This window comes from Brassica napus, unplaced genomic scaffold (genome assembly GCF_020379485.1).
Source record: "Brassica napus cultivar Da-Ae unplaced genomic scaffold, Da-Ae ScsIHWf_1493;HRSCAF=2088, whole genome shotgun sequence".
NCBI classification, from domain to species: domain Eukaryota; kingdom Viridiplantae; phylum Streptophyta; class Magnoliopsida; order Brassicales; family Brassicaceae; genus Brassica; species Brassica napus.
Window position 1 is genome coordinate 45,201 of NW_026014906.1, and position 7,038 is coordinate 52,238.

Below are 7,038 nucleotides of genomic sequence, written 5' to 3' on the forward strand. Positions count from 1 at the left end.
TCATAGGAGTTAGGATGAAGAAGCTATCCCACTTTCAAATCAGGTGATCCCAGTTTTCCTGTTTGGGAATATGACAGCTTCTTTGTCATTCTAATCAAACCAGGATGAATCGCGATGTAAGAAGCTTGATTTTGATACATAAAGTAGTGGAGAATCACCAGGAAGTCGAATAAATCTCATAGGAGTTAGGATGAAGAAGCTATCCCACTTTCAAATCAGGTGATCCCAGTTTTCCTGTTTGGGAATATGACAGCTTCTTTGTCATTCTAATCAAACCAGGATGAATCGCGATGTAAGAAGCTTGATTTTGATACATAAAGTAGTGGAGAATCACCAGGAAGTCGAATAAATCTCATAGGAGTTAGGATGAAGAAGCTATCCCACTTTCAAATCAGGTGATCCCAGTTTTCCTGTTTGGGAATATGACAGCTTCTTTGTCATTCTAATCAAACCAGGATGAATCGCGATGTAAGAAGCTTGATTTTGATACATAAAGTAGTGGAGAATCACCAGGAAGTCGAATAAATCTCATAGGAGTTAGGATGAAGAAGCTATCCCACTTTCAAATCAGGTGATCCCAGTTTTCCTGTTTGGGAATATGACAGCTTCTTTGTCATTCTAATCAAACCAGGATGAATCGCGATGTAAGAAGCTTGATTTTGATACATAAAGTAGTGGAGAATCACCAGGAAGTCGAATAAATCTCATAGGAGTTAGGATGAAGAAGCTATCCCACTTTCAAATCAGGTGATCCCAGTTTTCCTGTTTGGGAATATGACAGCTTCTTTGTCATTCTAATCAAACCAGGATGAATCGCGATGTAAGAAGCTTGATTTTGATACATAAAGTAGTGGAGAATCACCAGGAAGTCGAATAAATCTCATAGGAGTTAGGATGAAGAAGCTATCCCACTTTCAAATCAGGTGATCCCAGTTTTCCTGTTTGGGAATATGACAGCTTCTTTGTCATTCTAATCAAACCAGGATGAATCGCGATGTAAGAAGCTTGATTTTGATACATAAAGTAGTGGAGAATCACCAGGAAGTCGAATAAATCTCATAGGAGTTAGGATGAAGAAGCTATCCCACTTTCAAATCAGGTGATCCCAGTTTTCCTGTTTGGGAATATGACAGCTTCTTTGTCATTCTAATCAAACCAGGATGAATCGCGATGTAAGAAGCTTGATTTTGATACATAAAGTAGTGGAGAATCACCAGGAAGTCGAATAAATCTCATAGGAGTTAGGATGAAGAAGCTATCCCACTTTCAAATCAGGTGATCCCAGTTTTCCTGTTTGGGAATATGACAGCTTCTTTGTCATTCTAATCAAACCAGGATGAATCGCGATGTAAGAAGCTTGATTTTGATACATAAAGTAGTGGAGAATCACCAGGAAGTCGAATAAATCTCATAGGAGTTAGGATGAAGAAGCTATCCCACTTTCAAATCAGGTGATCCCAGTTTTCCTGTTTGGGAATATGACAGCTTCTTTGTCATTCTAATCAAACCAGGATGAATCGCGATGTAAGAAGCTTGATTTTGATACATAAAGTAGTGGAGAATCACCAGGAAGTCGAATAAATCTCATAGGAGTTAGGATGAAGAAGCTATCCCACTTTCAAATCAGGTGATCCCAGTTTTCCTGTTTGGGAATATGACAGCTTCTTTGTCATTCTAATCAAACCAGGATGAATCGCGATGTAAGAAGCTTGATTTTGATACATAAAGTAGTGGAGAATCACCAGGAAGTCGAATAAATCTCATAGGAGTTAGGATGAAGAAGCTATCCCACTTTCAAATCAGGTGATCCCAGTTTTCCTGTTTGGGAATATGACAGCTTCTTTGTCATTCTAATCAAACCAGGATGAATCGCGATGTAAGAAGCTTGATTTTGATACATAAAGTAGTGGAGAATCACCAGGAAGTCGAATAAATCTCATAGGAGTTAGGATGAAGAAGCTATCCCACTTTCAAATCAGGTGATCCCAGTTTTCCTGTTTGGGAATATGACAGCTTCTTTGTCATTCTAATCAAACCAGGATGAATCGCGATGTAAGAAGCTTGATTTTGATACATAAAGTAGTGGAGAATCACCAGGAAGTCGAATAAATCTCATAGGAGTTAGGATGAAGAAGCTATCCCACTTTCAAATCAGGTGATCCCAGTTTTCCTGTTTGGGAATATGACAGCTTCTTTGTCATTCTAATCAAACCAGGATGAATCGCGATGTAAGAAGCTTGATTTTGATACATAAAGTAGTGGAGAATCACCAGGAAGTCGAATAAATCTCATAGGAGTTAGGATGAAGAAGCTATCCCACTTTCAAATCAGGTGATCCCAGTTTTCCTGTTTGGGAATATGACAGCTTCTTTGTCATTCTAATCAAACCAGGATGAATCGCGATGTAAGAAGCTTGATTTTGATACATAAAGTAGTGGAGAATCACCAGGAAGTCGAATAAATCTCATAGGAGTTAGGATGAAGAAGCTATCCCACTTTCAAATCAGGTGATCCCAGTTTTCCTGTTTGGGAATATGACAGCTTCTTTGTCATTCTAATCAAACCAGGATGAATCGCGATGTAAGAAGCTTGATTTTGATACATAAAGTAGTGGAGAATCACCAGGAAGTCGAATAAATCTCATAGGAGTTAGGATGAAGAAGCTATCCCACTTTCAAATCAGGTGATCCCAGTTTTCCTGTTTGGGAATATGACAGCTTCTTTGTCATTCTAATCAAACCAGGATGAATCGCGATGTAAGAAGCTTGATTTTGATACATAAAGTAGTGGAGAATCACCAGGAAGCTGAATAAATCTCATAGGAGTTAGGATGAAGAAGCTATCCCACTTTCAAATCAGGTGATCCCAGTTTTCCTGTTTGGGAATATGACAGCTTCTTTGTCATTCTAATCAAACCAGGATGAATCGCGATGTAAGAAGCTTGATTTTGATACATAAAGTAGTGGAGAATCACCAGGAAGTCGAATAAATCTCATAGGAGTTAGGATGAAGAAGCTATCCCACTTTCAAATCAGGTGATCCCAGTTTTCCTGTTTGGGAATATGACAGCTTCTTTGTCATTCTAATCAAACCAGGATGAATCGCGATGTAAGAAGCTTGATTTTGATACATAAAGTAGTGGAGAATCACCAGGAAGTCGAATAAATCTCATAGGAGTTAGGATGAAGAAGCTATCCCACTTTCAAATCAGGTGATCCCAGTTTTCCTGTTTGGGAATATGACAGCTTCTTTGTCATTCTAATCAAACCAGGATGAATCGCGATGTAAGAAGCTTGATTTTGATACATAAAGTAGTGGAGAATCACCAGGAAGTCGAATAAATCTCATAGGAGTTAGGATGAAGAAGCTATCCCACTTTCAAATCAGGTGATCCCAGTTTTCCTGTTTGGGAATATGACAGCTTCTTTGTCATTCTAATCAAACCAGGATGAATCGCGATGTAAGAAGCTTGATTTTGATACATAAAGTAGTGGAGAATCACCAGGAAGTCGAATAAATCTCATAGGAGTTAGGATGAAGAAGCTATCCCACTTTCAAATCAGGTGATCCCAGTTTTCCTGTTTGGGAATATGACAGCTTCTTTGTCATTCTAATCAAACCAGGATGAATCGCGATGTAAGAAGCTTGATTTTGATACATAAAGTAGTGGAGAATCACCAGGAAGTCGAATAAATCTCATAGGAGTTAGGATGAAGAAGCTATCCCACTTTCAAATCAGGTGATCCCAGTTTTCCTGTTTGGGAATATGACAGCTTCTTTGTCATTCTAATCAAACCAGGATGAATCGCGATGTAAGAAGCTTGATTTTGATACATAAAGTAGTGGAGAATCACCAGGAAGTCGAATAAATCTCATAGGAGTTAGGATGAAGAAGCTATCCCACTTTCAAATCAGGTGATCCCAGTTTTCCTGTTTGGGAATATGACAGCTTCTTTGTCATTCTAATCAAACCAGGATGAATCGCGATGTAAGAAGCTTGATTTTGATACATAAAGTAGTGGAGAATCACCAGGAAGTCGAATAAATCTCATAGGAGTTAGGATGAAGAAGCTATCCCACTTTCAAATCAGGTGATCCCAGTTTTCCTGTTTGGGAATATGACAGCTTCTTTGTCATTCTAATCAAACCAGGATGAATCGCGATGTAAGAAGCTTGATTTTGATACATAAAGTAGTGGAGAATCACCAGGAAGCTGAATAAATCTCATAGGAGTTAGGATGAAGAAGCTATCCCACTTTCAAATCAGGTGATCCCAGTTTTCCTGTTTGGGAATATGACAGCTTCTTTGTCATTCTAATCAAACCAGGATGAATCGCGATGTAAGAAGCTTGATTTTGATACATAAAGTAGTGGAGAATCACCAGGAAGTCGAATAAATCTCATAGGAGTTAGGATGAAGAAGCTATCCCACTTTCAAATCAGGTGATCCCAGTTTTCCTGTTTGGGAATATGACAGCTTCTTTGTCATTCTAATCAAACCAGGATGAATCGCGATGTAAGAAGCTTGATTTTGATACATAAAGTAGTGGAGAATCACCAGGAAGTCGAATAAATCTCATAGGAGTTAGGATGAAGAAGCTATCCCACTTTCAAATCAGGTGATCCCAGTTTTCCTGTTTGGGAATATGACAGCTTCTTTGTCATTCTAATCAAACCAGGATGAATCGCGATGTAAGAAGCTTGATTTTGATACATAAAGTAGTGGAGAATCACCAGGAAGTCGAATAAATCTCATAGGAGTTAGGATGAAGAAGCTATCCCACTTTCAAATCAGGTGATCCCAGTTTTCCTGTTTGGGAATATGACAGCTTCTTTGTCATTCTAATCAAACCAGGATGAATCGCGATGTAAGAAGCTTGATTTTGATACATAAAGTAGTGGAGAATCACCAGGAAGTCGAATAAATCTCATAGGAGTTAGGATGAAGAAGCTATCCCACTTTCAAATCAGGTGATCCCAGTTTTCCTGTTTGGGAATATGACAGCTTCTTTGTCATTCTAATCAAACCAGGATGAATCGCGATGTAAGAAGCTTGATTTTGATACATAAAGTAGTGGAGAATCACCAGGAAGTCGAATAAATCTCATAGGAGTTAGGATGAAGAAGCTATCCCACTTTCAAATCAGGTGATCCCAGTTTTCCTGTTTGGGAATATGACAGCTTCTTTGTCATTCTAATCAAACCAGGATGAATCGCGATGTAAGAAGCTTGATTTTGATACATAAAGTAGTGGAGAATCACCAGGAAGTCGAATAAATCTCATAGGAGTTAGGATGAAGAAGCTATCCCACTTTCAAATCAGGTGATCCCAGTTTTCCTGTTTGGGAATATGACAGCTTCTTTGTCATTCTAATCAAACCAGGATGAATCGCGATGTAAGAAGCTTGATTTTGATACATAAAGTAGTGGAGAATCACCAGGAAGTCGAATAAATCTCATAGGAGTTAGGATGAAGAAGCTATCCCACTTTCAAATCAGGTGATCCCAGTTTTCCTGTTTGGGAATATGACAGCTTCTTTGTCATTCTAATCAAACCAGGATGAATCGCGATGTAAGAAGCTTGATTTTGATACATAAAGTAGTGGAGAATCACCAGGAAGCTGAATAAATCTCATAGGAGTTAGGATGAAGAAGCTATCCCACTTTCAAATCAGGTGATCCCAGTTTTCCTGTTTGGGAATATGACAGCTTCTTTGTCATTCTAATCAAACCAGGATGAATCGCGATGTAAGAAGCTTGATTTTGATACATAAAGTAGTGGAGAATCACCAGGAAGTCGAATAAATCTCATAGGAGTTAGGATGAAGAAGCTATCCCACTTTCAAATCAGGTGATCCCAGTTTTCCTGTTTGGGAATATGACAGCTTCTTTGTCATTCTAATCAAACCAGGATGAATCGCGATGTAAGAAGCTTGATTTTGATACATAAAGTAGTGGAGAATCACCAGGAAGTCGAATAAATCTCATAGGAGTTAGGATGAAGAAGCTATCCCACTTTCAAATCAGGTGATCCCAGTTTTCCTGTTTGGGAATATGACAGCTTCTTTGTCATTCTAATCAAACCAGGATGAATCGCGATGTAAGAAGCTTGATTTTGATACATAAAGTAGTGGAGAATCACCAGGAAGTCGAATAAATCTCATAGGAGTTAGGATGAAGAAGCTATCCCACTTTCAAATCAGGTGATCCCAGTTTTCCTGTTTGGGAATATGACAGCTTCTTTGTCATTCTAATCAAACCAGGATGAATCGCGATGTAAGAAGCTTGATTTTGATACATAAAGTAGTGGAGAATCACCAGGAAGTCGAATAAATCTCATAGGAGTTAGGATGAAGAAGCTATCCCACTTTCAAATCAGGTGATCCCAGTTTTCCTGTTTGGGAATATGACAGCTTCTTTGTCATTCTAATCAAACCAGGATGAATCGCGATGTAAGAAGCTTGATTTTGATACATAAAGTAGTGGAGAATCACCAGGAAGTCGAATAAATCTCATAGGAGTTAGGATGAAGAAGCTATCCCACTTTCAAATCAGGTGATCCCAGTTTTCCTGTTTGGGAATATGACAGCTTCTTTGTCATTCTAATCAAACCAGGATGAATCGCGATGTAAGAAGCTTGATTTTGATACATAAAGTAGTGGAGAATCACCAGGAAGTCGAATAAATCTCATAGGAGTTAGGATGAAGAAGCTATCCCACTTTCAAATCAGGTGATCCCAGTTTTCCTGTTTGGGAATATGACAGCTTCTTTGTCATTCTAATCAAACCAGGATGAATCGCGATGTAAGAAGCTTGATTTTGATACATAAAGTAGTGGAGAATCACCAGGAAGTCGAATAAATCTCATAGGAGTTAGGATGAAGAAGCTATCCCACTTTCAAATCAGGTGATCCCAGTTTTCCTGTTTGGGAATATGACAGCTTCTTTGTCATTCTAATCAAACCAGGATGAATCGCGATGTAAGAAGCTTGATTTTGATACATAAAGTAGTGGAGAATCACCAGGAAGTGAATAAAT